This window comes from Macaca nemestrina, chromosome 1 (genome assembly GCF_043159975.1).
Source record: "Macaca nemestrina isolate mMacNem1 chromosome 1, mMacNem.hap1, whole genome shotgun sequence".
NCBI classification, from domain to species: domain Eukaryota; kingdom Metazoa; phylum Chordata; class Mammalia; order Primates; family Cercopithecidae; genus Macaca; species Macaca nemestrina.
Window position 1 is genome coordinate 42,165,330 of NC_092125.1, and position 19,056 is coordinate 42,184,385.

General features: G+C 44.3%; 1 protein-coding gene across 1 annotated transcript in view; it reads left to right on the forward strand.

The window, feature by feature from the left end:
• The first annotated feature begins 13,113 nt into the window (after positions 1-13,113).
• Positions 13,114-19,056, forward strand: part of C1H1orf21 (chromosome 1 C1orf21 homolog) — a 237,053-nt gene continuing 231,110 nt past the window's right edge. Inside the window, exon 1 of the mRNA XM_011746348.3 lies at positions 13,114-13,412. The gene's annotated coding sequence lies outside the window, so the exon portion shown is untranslated. The remainder of the gene's footprint in view (positions 13,413-19,056) is intronic.

Below are 19,056 nucleotides of genomic sequence, written 5' to 3' on the forward strand. Positions count from 1 at the left end.
TCATTAAAAATTCCTTAACAGGCTGGGCACTGTGGCTCATGCCTGTAATCCCAGCACTTTGGGAGGCCTCAGGAGGCAGATTGCTTGAGGCCAGGAGTTTGAGACCAGCCTGACCAACATAGCGAGACCTCATCTCTACTAAAAATACAAAAATTAGCTGGGCATAGTGGCACACACCTGTAGTCCCAGCTACTCAAGAAGCTGAGGCAGCCTGGGCGCAGTGGCTCACACCTATAATCCCAGCATTTTGGGAGGCCGAGGTGGGCGGATCAACTGAGGTCAGGAGTTCAAGACCAGCCTGGCCAACATGGTGAAACCCCGTCTCTACTAAAAATACAAAAATTAGCCGGGCGTGGTAGCGGACGCCTGTAATCACAGCTACTCAGGGGGCTGAGGTGGGAGAATTGCTTGAACCCAGAAGGCAGAGATTGCAGTGAGCCGAGATTGTGCCATTGCATTCCAGCATGGGTGACAAGAGCAAAACTCCGTCTCAAAAAAAAAAAAAAAAAAAGCTAAGGCAGGAGAGTCTCTTGAGTTCTAGGCTGCAGTGAACTGTCATCTCACCACTGCACTCCAGCCTGGGCAACAGAGCAAGACACTGTCAAAAAAATAAATAAATAAATAAATAAACTTCTTGACAAATATTAATATACATCTCTGATTATTTTCTCATGATAAATTCTTAGAAGGCTAATAATTGCTAGGACAAGGGATATACAACTTCTAATTTTGAATATAGTGATAAATTACTTTATCAGTGGGGTAAGAGTGCCTCTTTTTCTAAACCTTCCTCAACTCTAGAGAACTACTTTTTAAAATCTTTGTCAATTGAATAGATAGAAAATGGCATCATATTTTCAATATATTTCCTTTTATTACTAGTCACATTGAACCTTTTCATTTATTTTATTAATTATTTATATTTCCTCTTTTGTGAATTATTTCTTCATATCCTTGATTGACCAGTTTTCTATTGATTTGTTGTTTTTTCTGGACTCATAAGACTCTTTTTGTTTGTTTGTTTTGAGACAGGGTCTCGCTCTGTCACCCAGGCTGGGGTGCAGTGGCGTGATCTCAGCTCATTGCAACCTCTGCCTCTAGGGCTCAAGTGATTCTCGTGCCTCAGCTACCCAAGTAACTGGGACTACAGGTGTGCACCACCATGCCCAGCTAATTTTTCTATTTTTAGTAGAGACAGGGTTTCACTATGTTGCCCAGGCTGCTCTCGAACTCCTGGCCTCAAGATATCCTCCCACCTCAGCCTCCCAAAGTGCTGGGATTACAGGCGTGAGCCACTACACCCGGCCTAGGACTCTTTACGTGTTAAGTGAACTAATCATTTATCTATCAAATATATCACAAATGTCAGTCCAGTGTGTCATTTCTTCACCATTTTTGTTTATGATGTTTTTCTGACATATAATTGTTTTGTGTATGCAAAACTAGCAATCTTTTCATTTATGGTTTCTGCTTAGGTAAGCCTTGCCTATTTCAAGATTATATATAAATTTCCCTATGTTTTTTCTTCTACTGAAAGGAAAACAAAAGTGGATTTAGTTTTCATATTCAATATGTCATCCATCTGGAATTTATTTTTATATATTAATGAAGGTAGGAAGCTAATTTTCTTATTTTACAAAATATTGCCAGTTGTTCCCAACACTGTGGCATAATCTATCCTTTCCTATTTATTTGAATTTTCATCTTGCACAAAGATAATGTTTTAAAAATTGCTGTGGGTTTTAAAAATCCTTTTGTTATTCATTTCCAGTTTTATTGCATTGCCATCAGAGAACATGGCCTAGATATTCGTCTGCTTTGGGAAATATATGGACATTACTCTTTTGCTAAGTATAGTGAGTCTCAGTCACGGTGAACTGTTACTTTATGGGTGTGTTGCAAAGTAAAATTTGACTATTTTAAAATATTCAAACTTGTGAATGGTGTACATTTTTATAAATTAGGATTTTGGCTTTTTTTTTTTTCTTTTTTTCGAGACGGAGTTTCACTCTTGTTGTCCAGGGTGGAGTGCCATGGCACAATCTCGGTTCACTCAACCTATGCCTCTGGGGTTTAAGCGATTCTCCTGCCTCAGCCTCCCAAGTAACTGGGATTATAGGCATGCACCATGAGGCCTGGCTAAGTTTTGTATTTTTAGTAGAGATGGAGTTTCACCACGTTGGGCAGGCTGGTCTCAAACTCCTGACCTTAGGTGATCTGCTCTCCTCGACCTCCCGAAGTGCTGGGATTACAGACGTGAGCCACTGCACCCAGCCAGATTAGGGTATTTTTGATGTCTCCCCAATAATAATATAATCCTTACTCACCAGCATTACAGTTCTTTCTAGTGGGACAGACTTTTGGGAGCTGTATGGAATCACAGCATGGAGTCACAGCAGTGTTGGGTGGTGGCTGCCAAGGTTCCTGTGCGTTGGTGTACACGAGGTCTGGCCATTGTGGTTTCTGTTTTTGAATTTCGAGAAGGACTCTGCTTCCCATGATGCTGCAGAGAGTAATTACAGTAATTCTTTCTGGTCCCTCGGACTCAAGCCAATATGATTAAGCCTCTATTCCTTACAATTAAAAAAAAAAAAGCCTAATTGAAACACCATGTGCATTCTTTAGGACTGAAAGAGGGTCCAGTTCATATCAGATGAGCAGCCTGAGGAGGTGGGCCTGGAATTCAAACATGGGTCTCTAAGGAGGCAAGCAGCCCTAGCAGACTGGGAGCCCTCTCCGGAGTAGTGACTCCATGGAGATGTTGCATAGCTGGACCAGGCCTTCTCCCCCAAGAGTCATCCCAAGGCCACCGGGACTGGCACTGCCTTGGGATCTGAACTCTGAGCTTTGCTGTTTGGTACACTTCCAAAGGGATTTAGTAAGTACCTATTTCCCTCTCCCTGGTTACAGTAGCTCTAGCCCCTCTAGCCATGGTTACAGGAAGATTCTGCTGCAAACCTTCTCTGGCTCCTTTGGGTCTTTCTTTTGCATTTAGTGAATTGAGAGTTTTCCTTCTTTTCTTTCAAATGCATTGCACTTCATTGAAAGAGAGTATCTAATACATATTTTTTAGATTGCTCTGGAATGTGGTAGCACCTCAATTGAGTTTCTAGGATGGTCACAAATGTCCCCCTATTGTTTTAATTCCTTTAAGAGTGGATTTTGAAGGAACATGGGGGAGTTAAGCCTTTGTGCTCCAATTATCATCATGAGTAGAAAATTACTTTTCCTGGTTTAATTCCTTTTTTCTCATTTTAAACGAAAACGTTTTCATTTTAAAATAATACCTCTTTATTGAATCTGCCCAAGTAATTAAGGGAAGAGAAGTACAATGAATAGGTATCAGTTGGTAGAAATACTAGAACATTTTTAATAGCTGAAATGAAACATATTAAATATAATGACAGCCTGAGCAACACAATAAGACCCCCATCTCTACAAATACATTTTTTTTTATTTTTAATTTTTTTATTTTTTGAGACGGAGTCTCGCTCTGTCGCCCAGGCTCCAGTGCAGTGGCACGAACTTGGCTCACTGCAAGGTCCACCTCCTGGGTTCACGCCATTCTCCTGCCTCAGCCTCCTGAGTAGCTGGGACTACAAGTGCCCGCCACTACGCCTAGCTAATTTTTTCTATTTTTTAGTAGAGATGGGGTTTCACTGTGTTAGCCAGATGGTCTCCATCTCCTGACCTCGTGATCTGCCTGCCTCGGCCTCCCAAAGTGCTGGGATTACAGGCATGAGCCACCGTGCCCGGTCACTTACAAAAATCTTTTTAAAAAACTTAGTTGGCTGTGGTGGTATGTGCCTTTAGTTCTAGCTACTCAGGAGGCCGAAGTGGAAGGATTGCTTAAGCCCAGGAGTTTGAGGCTGCAGTGAGCCATAATTGTACCACTGCACCCCAGCCTGGGCAACAGAGTGAGACCCCGACTCAAAAAAAATCAAACAAACAAACAATAAAAACATATAATGGATAATCTCAGATTGGTATGCAACACATTCTTTGATTTTTGCTCAATGTTTTTCTTTGTACCTCCTTTATCCTCTCTCTTCTCCCTTGTAGGAATTTCATGTCAGGATACCTAATGGGTGATATCAGGAGTAAATAACTCATTCAACAAACACAATTTGAGCCCCAAAATTTGTAAAGCTTTGAGCAAAGACATGCAAAGGGTAACTGAGTACTGGCTGTAGCAACTGCCATTGTAAAACTGTAAATTTCCACAGGACAGCACATTAAAAAAAATTTTCAACATGATTCGTCATTAGGGAAATGTATTTGAAAACTGTAAAAAGCTACCATTTCACATCTACTAGGATAGCTAGAATAAAACAGTCAGGCCAGGCACAGAGGCTTACGCCTGTAATCCCAGCACTTTGGGAGGCCAAGGAGGGCAGATCGCTTGAAGTCAGTGATTCGGGACCGGCCTGGCCAACATGGTGAAACCCCATCTCTACTAAAAATACAAAAATTAGCTGGTCATGGTGGCATGCCCTGTAGTCCCAGCTACTCGGGAGGCTGATAATTGCTTGAACTTGGGAGGCAGAAGTTGTAGTGAGACAAGATCGCGCCACTGCACTCCAGCATGTGTGACAGAGTGAGACTTGGTCTCAAAAAAAAAAAAAAAAAAAAAAAAAAAAAAAAGGTCAGGCAATGAAACTGTGAGGATGTGGAGAAGTGGGAGCTCTTCTCTTTGGAGTGATAGAAATGTTCCAAAATTAGATAGTGCTGATGGTTGCACAGTCATGTGAATATATTAAACACAACTGAATTGTGTAATTTACAAAATACATATCTGCCTTGTATTAGTCAGAATTATAATGAATAAACCAAATTTCTGAGGTTTTCAAAAAACCTCGAAACTTTAACAGGAGATGAAGCGGGGAAGAGCTCCATTCTAACAAGGGAAATTTTGGAAAGCTTCTCAGAACAAATAGCATTTAAGCCAGATCACAAGGAACAAGGGTTAACATGATAGCCATTTACAAAACACCTGTATCTGCTCTGTAAATGTGCAGAGTACCAGGTCTTTATTTCAAATTCTCCATCTACGTAATATGTTCTCTTTGTTGCAGATGAAGACCATCAGAGATGGTCAAGATGGCTTGCCCATGGCCACAGAGCTAATGAGTGTCAAGGAAAGAGTGACACTGGCTGAGAGGCAGCTCCTGAAATGTGTAGAGGTTTGAGTAGTCTGTGCAGAGGGAAGGATAAGCGCAAGGGTGAAGGTGTAGAAAACAGCAGAATAAGGATGGGAACCAGCAAGACAGCCAGGTGATTGGACTATTTGTCCAGTTAGTGTTTGGAACCAGGGATCTGTCTGAAAAAGTAGGCAGGAGCCAATTTATGGAAGGTTTTGCATGCATGATGGAAAAGTTTAGGCTTCATTCTGAAGCCTAAAGAATCCAGGATAGAGAGACTGAGGTCTGGGCTAGGACTGTAGAACTAAACAAGCAGGAAAGGAGAAGTTGACAAAACCATAATTTCAAATTGGTGCAAGCATTTTAAGTGTTTACATTCCTTTCCATTAACATTTGGCACTCCGAAGAAGGTGAAACGATGTTCTTCATCAACAGCATTATTTTGGACCAAGGACTGATTTAATTAAACTGAGTGCTGATGCATGGAAATGCTATCTTGTCCCAAACCTTCTAGCCCTTTTTGCTTTGTTATCTCCTACCTCATGAGGTCAATGGTCTTCTGGCTAGGAGAAGCGAGGGGGAGCTTCTGTTAGCCAGTAGGTGGCATGGTCTGAGAGTGTTAATCCCCTTTTCCTTGTCCTGGCCCTTCACATGTCATAAAGACTACACCCACACAGGAGAAGGTGGAAAGTGTATTGCAGATATCTATCATTCAGCAGATTCCAGGAGATAAATTGTTCACTTCTATACCCAGAGTCACAAAGGTTTAGAGGCCATCATCAGTTTGGGGTAGTGGTTTAGTACCAGGCTTAAGAGCAAATCCCAGCTCTGCCACTTCCAGCTGGGCACCCTTGGCTTTGCTCTACTTACTTGACCTTGCTGTTCCTTGGATTTCACATCCAGGAAACAGAGATAGTAATAATGACATCTTCATAGCATTGTTGGGAGGCTTAAATCAGTTTAAACAGGCAGGAAAGATTAGAAAACTGCCTAATACACACTAATACCCAAAAACTATTTGAAATTCTTGTTTTGGGATTTTCCAATCCCTTCCTTTATCCTTTTTATAATACAATCTTGAAATAATAGTTTGCTTATATCTCTATGGTAGCAATATTTTCCATTCACTCTTAAGATAACTCGATTCTCAACAATTGCATGTGAAATCAGACCACAGTATCGGAACCAGTATAGCTTTTGAAAACTGTAGTGTAATCCATGCTAAAGACTTACTAGCTGCTTTAAGGGTTCTTGCTTCATTACGACGAACAAAACTGCAACTTTGCTCCCTGTGTTTGTTTATTTATTTGAGATGGAGTCTCATTCCATTGCCCAGGCTCAAATATAGTGGCTGGAACATGGCTCACTGTAGCCTCGACCTCTCAGGCTCAAACATTCCTCCCACCTCAGCCTCCCAAGTAGCTAGGACTATAGGCAGGTACACGCCACCACACCTGGGTAATTTAAAAATTTTTTTTTTTTTGGAGACGGAATCTCGCTCTGTCGCCCAGACTGGAGTGCAGTGGCTGGATCTCAGCTCACTGCAAGCTCCGCCTCCCGGGTTTACGCCATTCTCCTGCCTCAGCCTCCCGAGTAGCTGGGACTACAGGCGCCCGCCACCTCGCCCGGCTAGTTTTTTTGTATTTTTTAGTAGAGACGGGGTTTCACCGTGTTAGCCAGGATGGTCTCGATCTCCTGACCTCGTGATCCGCCCGTCTCAGCCTCCCAAAGTGCTGGGATTACAGGCTTGAGCCACCGCGCCCGGCAATGTTTAAAATTTTTATAGAGATGAAGTCTCCCTATATTGCTCAGGCTGATCTCAAACTCCTGAGCTCAAGCAATCCGTCCACCTCAGCCTCCCAAAGTGCTGGGATTACAGGCGTGAGCCACCACACCCGGCCTGTGTTTATCTTTTCAATACTGTTTCACTCTCTGAAAAGGATGGGGGAAGGAGAGGACATTTTCAAAGAGGTAAAGCTGAGAAGGAGATGAAAAATCATGTGGTTTTGTTTTTCTGTTTCTTCTCATTCTCTGTTTATTTCCTTTTAGCCATATCCTTCTGCTGTGTCACAGTTGCTGAAATTTCTGGATGTCAATATTTGCTTTCTATCTCCACTAAGAGGAATGCACATAGTAACTTAATTGATTGATTCATCAACTTCCAAAGGCATATTGAACCTGAGCCCTGTAGGAACAACAAGGTCTCCTGTTTTCATAGAGCTTATAGTTGATTGGAGAGACAGAGCCAGTGTGTGAAATAACAATACTATTAGCATGTATAAGCTGGCAGCGGAACAAATCTCTAAGCAGGTATCAGTAAGAGCCAGATGACTTGAGTGTCTGGGGATTCATCAGTTATACCCACAGTGGCGGGGCTGTCAAGTGTCCTGGGAGAATAGAGCTCTACACTAGAATGCTAACATCAATATCTGAAGGAAGCAAAGGCCAGAAAACAAAAAGGAGAGGAAGCCGGCAACCCTGAGAGGCTCTGCTGTTCCCTTAATAGTATCTGTATTTACTTTCCCTCTGCTTCATTTTGAGTCTCACTCTGGTGATGGGCTCTTACACTCTGCTTCAAGGGAAAATGTTCCATGTTCTCACCTTCTATCTACTCATCTTTTGAAAACGACATAAAAGAAAACATAGGCCAGGCGCAGTGGCTCACGCCTGTAATCCCATCACTTTGGGAGGCCGAGGCGGGAGGATCACAAAGTCAAGAGATCAAGACCATCCTGGCCAACATGGTGAAACCCCATCTCTACTGAAAATGAGCTGGGCATGGTAGCGCATGCCTGTAATCCCAGTTACTCGGGAGGCTGAGGCAGGAGAATCACTTGAACCCAGGAGGAGGAGGTTGCAGTGAGCCAAGATCGCGCCACTGCACTCTAGCCTAGTGACAGAGACTCCATCTCAAAAAAAAAAAAAAAAATACCCTAAGGAGAAAGTCAAGAAGAAAATAAACAGATAACAGATATAAACAAGAAAGTACGAGCTATTTAAGGTCTGGAAAAGCTGGTTACTCAGAGTAATTCACACATCATTGAAAGACCAATTAGAACCATTAGCAAGTTGTTAGCACTAACTTTAAACTGTGCCTGATTTAGCCTGGAACCATCCAGAAGGAGCTATGTGTCACCATAAGTGGCACCATTATAAAATCAAAATGCATAAACAGCCCTTTATTCACAGCTGCTTATTGGGTCCTTTACTTGTGTGCGCACTGTGGTATCCCTGAAGGAAAATTTTAAACACACACACACACACACACACACACACACACACACACACACACACACAATATCAAGCCTGGTGGAGCTAATGTAAAAGATGTGGAAGGTCCCCAACAGCGTAAGGCTGTGGAAGATCCTGGATACTTCAAAAGTTCAGAAACTCAGAGACTGAGATCACTCACTTAGGAGTTATGTATGGTTTGAGCCTGGCCTTGAAAGATGAGTAAAACAGAAGCAGAAAAACACAGAAGATTGAAGAGAAAACATATTTCTTAACAGTTAAAAGCATGGGCTCTGGCATCTGACTAATGAGAATCAATTACTTTGCTTTGTACTCATGACTTCACCCCTTTGTGCCTCTGTTTCCACATCTGCAAGGGAATGATGATGATAGCTTCTATCTGAACGTGTTGTCGGGAAGATGAAGTGAGTTAGTTTGTACTATGAATTACATGATGCCATGCTTGACATACAGCAGACAATCACTGTTGGCTGTGATTTCATGGAGCAAATGGAAAGAAAGCACACTTCAGAGTAGTCTTCAGCTTAGGGTCACTTATTTTTGAATGACTCTGCCAAAGCCACTTTTGAAATTGATTATTCATAAAAATTAACTTTATGGGAAAACCTTTAAAAAATAAACCACATAAAATGAATTCATTTAGATTTATATGAGAAGTTATAGGAGAGTAGTGTGCTGCTTTTACTATCTTTTTAAAAATCATACATTTTCCTTGACTATCAATGACAAAGGGAACCTATTGTCTTGGTTGGCTCAGGCTGCTATAACAAAATACCACAGACTGCATGGTTTAAACAAAAGATAAGCATTTCTCACAGGTCTGGAGGCTTAGAGTCCAAGATCATGGTGCCAGCCTGCTCAGATTCTTGGTAGAAACCCTCTTCCTGGCTTAGATGTCTGCCGTCTTGCAGTGTTCTCATATGTGGGTGGGAGCGAACAAGCTGTCTGGTTTTTCTTATCAATGCACTAATCCTATCATAAGGACCCCACTCTCAAGTCATCAAAATCCAATTGCCTCCTAAAGACCCCACATTCTAATACTGTCACATTGAGGGTTAGGGCTTCAAACATTCAATCTATATCATATTTAAAAGAAAAAGAAGAAATAAAGAATTCAAACCGATATGTTATGTATAGTCCTATAGATGCAAGTCTTTATAAGCTAAAGCTTTAGGACTAAGAGAAAATTGACAATGAGAGCGGTGCCTTTGAAGATTAAAATGTAACTTTTCTGGGCAAAAAGAATGTGAAATTTTTGGAAAATCATATTTAGAGTGTTTGAAGATATGGAATCCAGAGATTCTGGTGGTGTGGAAGGGTGATGCAACCGGGGAGGGGGGGCGCGGAAATGATGTTCTTCATTCTTTTAATGTAAATATGCTTATAGTCATCTTAATAATTATGAATAGCTAGAGAGATTATTCTGTGATAAAATGTCTAGTAGATTTAGCTTGTGCACACCAAGCATATTTGCAATTTGTGGCCACTCCTGTTGCATGGTTAGCGGGTTGGTGTGCATACCAATGCTGGACGTGCCTCTCCAGCACCTTGGTGGCCAACCTGTCTGTCCCCTCCCCTCCCATTTTGCCCTTCTCTCCCTCCCTTCCTTCTGCAACCCCTATAGAGGTCTCCAGTCCCACTGCCCCTGCTGCGCCAGGTGCAGGGAAGTGTGTGTTGGTGGCGATGGGAGTCTCCCTCTCACCTTTTCTAAATTTGTGGGGGAAGGGAGGAGAAGTGTCCCAGGGATCCCAGGTAAAATGAGGAATATTTCACATTGAAGCAATGTTTATCAAAGCAGTTGATTTCTATGGAAATTCCAGCACCAGAGAGAATAGGTTTACTCAAAAGCAAACGGGGCTTAGACCTTCATTTACATGAGCCCAATCAAGGGGTTTTTATACTTTTGTCTTTCTTACACTGAAGGTAGCTCCCCAAATTGTTTCACGACCTTCATTTACATTAGCCTCTCCTAAGGTGTTTTAGTATTTTTGTCTTTTTTAATCTTGAAGGTGGCTCCCCAAATTTTGAGTGCTTCAAGCCCCACAAAATCTGGATTGTCTCTGGTCAGCATGGTCATTTAATTGTGGGCTTTTGTAGGCTATCCTGAGAACCTTACTACTGTATAAAATGTTGCTTTTGTGGAAGTTTCTATGAGAAACAAACAACACTTAGAACACATATACAATCTTGTGTTGGCAAATTGATCTCTAACTAGGTATTTAATAAATGTTTGTTGATTGAATGATGATGAAATAAATGAGGGGAAAATGGACAAACTTGAAGCACTTATTGAATGCTTCTCTCTGGATGGTGGAATTATGATTTTCATTTTCTTTGTACTTAGCTTTTTTCAAATGTTGAAAATTTCCACAATGAACCTGTATTATCTTGAGTAATCTAAACCTAGCTTTAAAAGTTTGTAGTATAGATGTTCTTTCATCTACACATGTATGAAGTGCTTCTTCTGTGGCCTTCTCTTAGTTCTAAGGATATCAAGCCAAACAAACCCCATAGCCTTGCCCTCAAGAAATCTACACTACCAAGCACTGTCTGAGCCCTGAAAGGGTACACAGGTCAACATCACAGAGCTCTGTCTATTCAGGGTGGTCTATGTAGATGAGGGAAGGAAAAAGGAGGGGGAAGAACAAAACTTATTGTCCTCAAAGATCCTTTTATATGGATATAGATGTACACACACACACACACCCCCCCTCAGTTATGTATTTATTTCATTTTACCACAGGCAAAAGTTTCAGGCAAGGCATAAAAACCCAAGGGAAGAATGGATTTCTACACTTGAATAAATCCATCAGCTGGGTCCACTCTCCTCCCTAACTTTTCAGAAGGAATGGAAAGAGAATAAAATTCTACCAAATTTGAGTTTAAAATAATCAAGTTTGAAACAATAGCTTCTATTTATTCTCACCCATGTGTCAGGCACTATGCAAAGTGTTTTACATGCGTTGCCACCTCATTTTATTTTCTTTTTACTTTCACAACAAGCTTATGAGGTAGGAACGATCATTATCAATCCCCTTTACAGATGAGGAAAGAAATAAGAAATGAAACAAGTCACCTATGGTGAAAGGGATGGGGTTGGTTGCCCCTGATTGAAATCTCAGTTTGTCTACTCTCCCTTCTTAACCGCTCCTTTCCAAGAGGCTAGACTACAAAAAATTTGGGCTCCAAGGAGAAGTATGAACCAGAATATGGATATTTTGTAAAAATGGAATATAAGTTGAAGTTCCTGAACAATGTGATGCTAGGCGGGGTGCAGTGGAATTGGCCTGTAGTCTCAGCTACTTGGGAGGCTGCGATGGAGAAGATCCCTTGAGGAGAATCTCTTGGGTTCAGGAGTTCGAGTCTAGCCTTGGCAGGAAACCCCATCCCTGAAAACAATAAAAATTAAAACAACAATGGGATACTAGCCTTTTAATTTGGGAAAAAAAAAAAAAAAGGGTGGAAAAAGGGAAAACTAGTTTCAAAAAAAGGTTAGTTTTTTGAAACTAGATATTAGTGGTTGATCTAACTCATTTCAAATTATGAATTTGCTTTTCTTGTCTGATGCGTCCTTTTCCATTTTCCGTCTTCATCCTGGCCGAATGTGGGAAATGATCTGGTTTGTGCATAATCCGCGAGGCCCAGGGAGGATCTTTCGCCCCTATTGTTTTCTTGGGTGTTCTCACTCTGGGGGCCTGACGTTCCTCGTGTGTCTAAGGCACTGAGGCAGCAGTGAAGCGCAGGGAAGCCGCACAAAAGACACCCAAAGGCTATCAATGGAAAAAGATCAATTAGGTGCACACAAGAAACACCCAATATGCCAGGGAAGAGGAGAAAAATACCCTTTTCCAGAGGGTGGGAAACTGATTGAGCTTCTATGAGGGTCCACAAAGAACCGGACAGACGCAGTGGTGGATGGCGATCTCTCTGGACCACTCCAGACGCGCCCGGCAGACGCAACCTACGCCTTTAGGTCCTAGGAAGCTGAGGAGGGTGGGGAGAGGGGCGCAGCACGATCTTGTGTCTTTCCTCCCGGTGCCGCTTCTACAGAATCGCGGATGCTTCATTAATCTTGCAGGCGCCGCAGCTCGGGTCAGTGTGGAGGCGGATCAGTGGCAGGGCCCGGGCCGCTGGGCTGCGCCAGCCCGCCCGTTCAGCCTCGCCCGGGAAGGGAGCCGCCGCGCGGTGGGCCAAGGACGCCCGGCCTTCCCTCTGTCTGCTTCCAGCAGGCACAGCCCCGAGGCTGGGCCCTGGGGCTGGCCCGAATCTCAACTAGAGCTGGGCCCACCCGACTGCCCCACGAGCAGCCTCGCCGCTCCCACGCCACCACCCGAGTGACAGGCCCGGGAAGGCCGGACAGGACGCAGTCTTCCCGCCGGGGTCTTCCCTCCGGCTGGCCGGCCGCTGCAGGGCTCGCGCGCACACACGTACACACACACACAGTCGCCCACACACACACTCAAACGCACACTCCCTCCTCCTTCCCGCCCCGCAGCCCTAGCAGCCCCCAGCCCGCTCCCCAGCGTGCTGCCCTCCGGCTGCCTCCGCAGGCCCCGCCCCGGGGAGGAGAGCCAGGCGCGCGCGGGAGCCGGGCGCGGGGAGGGGCCGGCGGTGGGGGAGTGTCTGCTGCCCCCGCCCCTCGAGTGAGTGACTGAGCGAGGAGCTCCCCTCCCTCGCTCCCTCCGCGCCAGCTCCCGCTCGCTCCCTGCCCACTCCCGGGGGGACGTTCCGTGCCGCGGCCGCCGCGGCCGCCGCTTCTTTCACACTTGAGTTGGGAGCTGCGCGCCGCGCTCAGTTACTGGAGAGCTGGCCGCGCGCCGCCGCCTCCCGCACGCTTGCACGCGGGCCCGGCTTCGGGGTTTTGGGTTCTTACTCCAAGCGGCGGGGAGGAGGGGGAGCCCAGGACACACTGTGGGGAGGAGGAGGAAGAAGAGGAGGAGGGAGGAAGAAAAAAGGCGAGGAGGACAGGGGCGGGGGGCGGGAGGCTTGCCACCTTCAGCCCCCCCGCGAACGCCCAAGGTAAGCGTGAGCCATCGCCTGCTCTGGGGCGGGGGGAGCTGGCAGTGCAGCCCGCCCCGGCTCGGCTACCCGGGCATCCCCGGGTGGGCAGGGAGGGAGGCCTGCGGGGTGTCTGCCGCGCGGAAGGGATGGGAGCCGCGGTCGTGGCGCTGCCAGCGCGGGGCCCGGGCTGGGGCTGCTGCTGGTGCGGGGCTGGCGGGGCTGCTGCCAGGGACGGAAGCTGGGGTGGGGGAGCCGCGAGGGGCGTCTGCCGGCCAGGGCGGAGGGTCTGGGATGTGGTCGGGGCTGCTGACGACTTTCGTCACATCGAGGCCTGGGTGGCTGGTGTTAGACACCCCTCCCTTCCCACCCGCACCCTGCCGCCCTCAGCCTTCCTGCTCTCCTCTAGCTTTGCATGTAGCCACCGTACTTTGCAAGCCAGAGCTGGAAAGGAAAAACACAATGTAGGATCCTTTGCTAAGTATCCAAGTCTCTTCTCCCGCTCCGATTGATTGATGTGTTTGTGTGGGTGGTTTGACCCCCGGGATTTCTGAAGTTTTGACCTTTTTGGGGTGGCTTGTTTCGGTGCCTCTGTTTGCCCACCTCGGTGTATTTATTATTCGTGCCCATGCGAGGCAGCCAGAGGGTGCTTGGTTATTGTACACGAAACAGATTTCACTCTCCTCTGCAGGCAGTTCGCGAAGTGCCGCCGCCGCGGCTGCCTTAGGTCTGCTGGTTAATGTCCTTTCCCTATCATCCACCCTGCCCCCTCCCTCTACGGAGGGTTAGTTTTTGTTTTTGTTTTTGTTTTTTCCTTTCCACTTACTGTTTGTGTGAGAGAAGTCCTGGGCTTAAGGGCTCTCATTACCCATTCATTTCTCTTCTAAAGCTCTGAATGGCTCAGGCATGTCGGTAAAATTTGGGGTGGTCCTCTTTGCCCCAAGAGTTTCATGGCCAAAGATACAATTATGCACACATAAACACGCATTAATTCTGAGAGACGGCAAGCAGTTTGAGAGAGAAATAATTTGTTTCCAATAGGATGTCGCTGACCTATGGGATCTCTTCCATTGCCTGTGGATTAGGAAAATTGTTTTAAAATAGATAGTGCTTGTGTTGTCCGTGGCTGGAAAACAGCCATAGTTCAGTTGCTGAAGCAACTCTGAAAATGATACACCCTGGGCACCCAGAACCTCAGTAAAGACACACGTAGTCTGACTCAGATGTTAGGAAGGGGACTGACACACCATAGATTCCATGGAGAACTTTTTTCTTTCTTTCTTTTTTTTTTTTTTTTTTTTTTAGGACACTGTCCAGACCGTTTGGGGAAATGACAAGTTCATTACACAGACAGATGTAATGAGCACCTCCCTATTCAAGGGGATGGGTTCAGCTTCTGCCTAATGGGAATAACCTTTTAATTTGATAGAATTGGGATCTACCAGGATAGAAACAAACATAGGTGGAGTGGGCCTGGGCTACTTCAGCACTGTGGGGAGAAGGTGATGTTTCTGAAAGGTCTTTTAAGTTCAAGATGCTGAATTTGGAGTTTTCTCCCGTTTTTCATATTGCCTAGAACTGGACTGTAGGATCAATAGAACATGTTCCATGTTGGCTGTTTGGAAATGCAATTGTCAGACATAGAAATTAATTTGGATTGGATCACCTATTTTTGTTTTGCTACTTACAAAGTAGGAAGTACCAGTGGTAGGACAACTGAGTGTATTTATAGGCGTTAAACCAGTGCTGCGACTGGTACTTCACAGATCACAAATACAGCATTGAAATAGAATGTCACTCAATGTTTACTGCTGTGCAAACCTGCTTCAAAGAACAGTCCTGGAGGCTTCTAAAAAGGGCAACAAAGACCACTGCGCTCAGCTCTTGGGTGGGTGCCTGAGGAGGGGCGGGGTGCTTCTGTTGTCTAGCTTTGTCACGATTGGGGCATGTTTCCAAAGAAAAATGGCCTTGGGTGGTAGAGAGGTCTCACATCCTCCAGTGTTAAAAGTTCATCCTATAAGGACCTTAAAATTCCAGCTTTCCTCCAGGGTTGACTTAATTTAACTCTGAGTTTAGAAAACTGATAATTTTGTTTTCTTGGCTAGAAATTTACCCTCCTCCGCCCCATCTCACTTTATATTCAACATGGGTTTCTGGGAATTAATAGGCCACTGTCTGAAGGGGTTTGAGCTTCTTGAAGAATCACAGGGCATAATTCAAGAGCTTTGGTACTATTTGCTGTGACTGATTAAAAAATCCTACTAAGGAGGAAGGTGGTTTGCACTATTATGAGTGTAATTTCCAGGTGAATCATGCCTCAGCACTGTGTTGCCTTTGTGGCCAGACAAGCTTTGAGTTTTACATTCTGAGTGGCTTGCTCCACGCTCTAAGCAGCCCCCTTCTATAAGATTTTTTTGGTTTGTGTTTGTTTTTGTTTTTTGTTTGTTTGTTTGTTTTTGTCCAAAGGAGACACCAAAGGCTGAACAGGGAATGTCATGTCATCTTCCAATAGGGCAGGAGAAGGCAGGTGACATATTTACAGAAGAGTCCTAAGATGATAAATATGACTGTCTTCATTTGAATTTATCAATACAACTTACAGCCATATAATGAGGCATCTTATGGAGCTCACATGTTTAAGTACGGAGGTCTTGGGGTTCTGTATCCTTTGAAGTTTCCTTCCAGCTCTACTTTGAGGGTGGCCCTAACTAAAGGGTAATGGCATAATAATTCTGGAGGGAGATTTAGAAGGAGACTGCCAGTTAACAGAGAAATTGGTGAAACCTCACTGTCTTATGATACTTTGTCTTCCTCCAGCTTCTTAGAACCAAATATAAAGGGAGGAGGGAACATTGCTTTGTTTGTATTTTCTCTCCTGATGTTTAGCTGGTATCTCAGAGTGTGGTCACTGCTTATTTTAGGTGATTTAGACTGTTTCATTCTGCACCTCCTCATGGGTGGAATGGAATCCAAACTCATCAGAGAGTTGTTGGGAAAGGGTGTGTACACATGGAGAAGCTTCAGACTCCAGCAAGTGCTCTGAGCAGCACGGTGCTGATTATCAATCAGAAGTCAGGGTATGGCAGGTCTGATCTTACAATGCAAGTTTACATGAAAATAGTTTGTATGCGAAAGTTGATTTGCCTCCAGTTTTTTGGGAACCTATTGAGTATGTAAATCTACTTATACGTCTAGTCAATCGGAATTCACTCAGAGATATTGGGTCGATCAGTCTTCATGAAAATACACATCTCATAAAAATACTATTTTGGAAATGGATGTAGTGAAGCCTCCCTCCCAAGGTGAGGGAAGGGTTACATGATATATAATACAGGTATGAGGACCCTACACAATGTACATGGTGGGTATTCAGATGACCTTTATTTCCCCAGCTTTACTGTGTAAAGATACTTTTGTTAATAGGGTTTTAGCAAACAAATGCATCTTTGGCCACTTCATGATCCTTCTTTGAGCCTCAATTTTAAAAGTCCCGTAGCATGGAGTAAATAAAAATTTTGCTTAATTGGGTTCTCCATAAAACACAAAAAGCAGATTGCAATAGACCAGTATAAAGTACTGCTTAGAAAACTGAAAAAACAGGGATAGGGCTTGTGTACAAGAAGAATTGCGACAGTGAAACTATATTTTAAAAAATGGTGACAGTTTTGACTTCTAGAGATCATAATTCAAGAGCTTATCTGAAGTGGCATGTAAATTACATACATACATATTTTTTAAAGTAGGCAATTATTTAGCTTGACTGTCTCAGTTCTGAAGTTTAATTTTACAAGTTATACTTGCAACAAGAAACAACATGACATGCTGTGGTTACGCAATTATGACAAGAGTGGTTGGACGTAAACTGGGCTAGGATAAACATAGAAATGAGCACACAACAGTGTCTCCAGTCACCAGGTATTAAGAAGTTTCTTTGCTTTTTTATTAACTATGTTACTAGAAAATGTATTTCCCAGGTTGTAGGTTAATCACCTAAAATAATGATTGCTTTCTCTTACATTTGTGAAAGGAGATGCAGCTTCCCCAATCTAAAATGGAAACTGAGAAATTATTTGGCCAAGCTACTGGAAGGCTAAGCCCTTTTACTCATGTCAGCAACCCCCATAGCAGCTAGCACACTACCTTGCACTTGGAAGTCACTCAATGAGTGATTGAATGGAATGGAATTTACCTAATTAGTTAAGATCTGCAGTGTGTCAAAATTTCCTTGGAGAAATACATAGATGCGGACTTAAGTTTTAATAAATGTGTATGGTAGTTTATTAAGAGCCCCATATTATGCCTCAGGTAGGATTTTTAAATGTTGAGACATATTTGACAGGAAACATACCAAGCATGATGTCCTCTCAAATTACTGGAATTTCTTTTTTTTTTTTTTTTTCGAGATGGAGTTTTGCTCTGTCACCCAGGCTGAAGTGCAGTGGCACAATCTCACTGTAATCTCTACCTCCTGGGTCCAAGCAATTCTCATGCCTCAGCCTCCTGAGTAGCTGGGATTACAGGCATTTGCCACCACGCCAGCTAATTTTTATATTTTTAGTAGAGATGGGGTTTTGCCATGTTGACCAGAATGGTCTCGATCTTTTGATCTCAAGTGATCTGCCCGCCTTGGCCTCACAAAGTGCTGGGATTACAGGCATGAGCCACTGTGCCTGGCCCCCAAATTACAGGAATTTCTAGTTAGGGGCATCTTGATTTGGAATAGATATAATTTCTGTCTTTGACAGGCATTCCTTCCCTTATGATTGTAGCTGTGGTCTTCATCTTATTTGCCTCAGGGATTCAGTGAATAACAGTGCCTAATATTTATAGTGTGCCTTATGGTTTTCTTTTTTTCTTTTTGAGACGGAGTCTTGCTCTGTCGCCCAGGCTGGAGTGCAGTGGCGCGATCTCGGCTCACTGCAAGCTCCGCCTCCCGGGTTCACGCCATTCTCCTGCCTCAGCCTCCCGAGTAGCTGGGACTACAGGCGCCCACAACCGCGCCCGGCTAATTTTTTGTATTTTTAGTAGAGACGGGGTTTCACCGTGGTCTCGATCTCCTGACCTTGTGATCCGCCCGCCTCGGCCTCCCAAAGTGCTGGGATTACAGGCGTGAGCCACCGCGCCCAGCCTCCTTATGGTTTTCAAAGTCCTTTCATGTATCCTGTCTCATTTGACATTTGGCTGCAGCCATAGCAGTCAGGGTTTATTTTTTTCCATGCTGGGATCTTTCCCAGAATGAGCCTGGATCAAGGAGTGGTGGAGAGGTCCAGGGAAAGCTCAGGAAGCCCTCCACCTCTTGTTTTTTTAGATTCACCGCTGTTCCCTCTAAGATAACTTGAATAAAGCGGGAACCAAACAGTGTGTACATGTGGACGTTTAGAGTGGAATAATAGACACTGGAGACTCCAAAAGGTGGGAGGATGGGAGGGTGGCGAGGGATGAGAAATTACCTGTTGGGCACAACACTATTTGGGTGATGGGTACACTAAAAGCCCAGACTTCACCACTGCACAATATATCTGTGTCACAGAACCGCACTCCTATCATCTAAATCTAAATTTTTTAAAAAATAACTGAGGTAAAGGAAAGTTGAGACCTGTTAGTGCACTGAGCCCACTCAGGCTCCCAGCATCCAGTGGCTCTCACCCTACACCTGTTCTGTCTC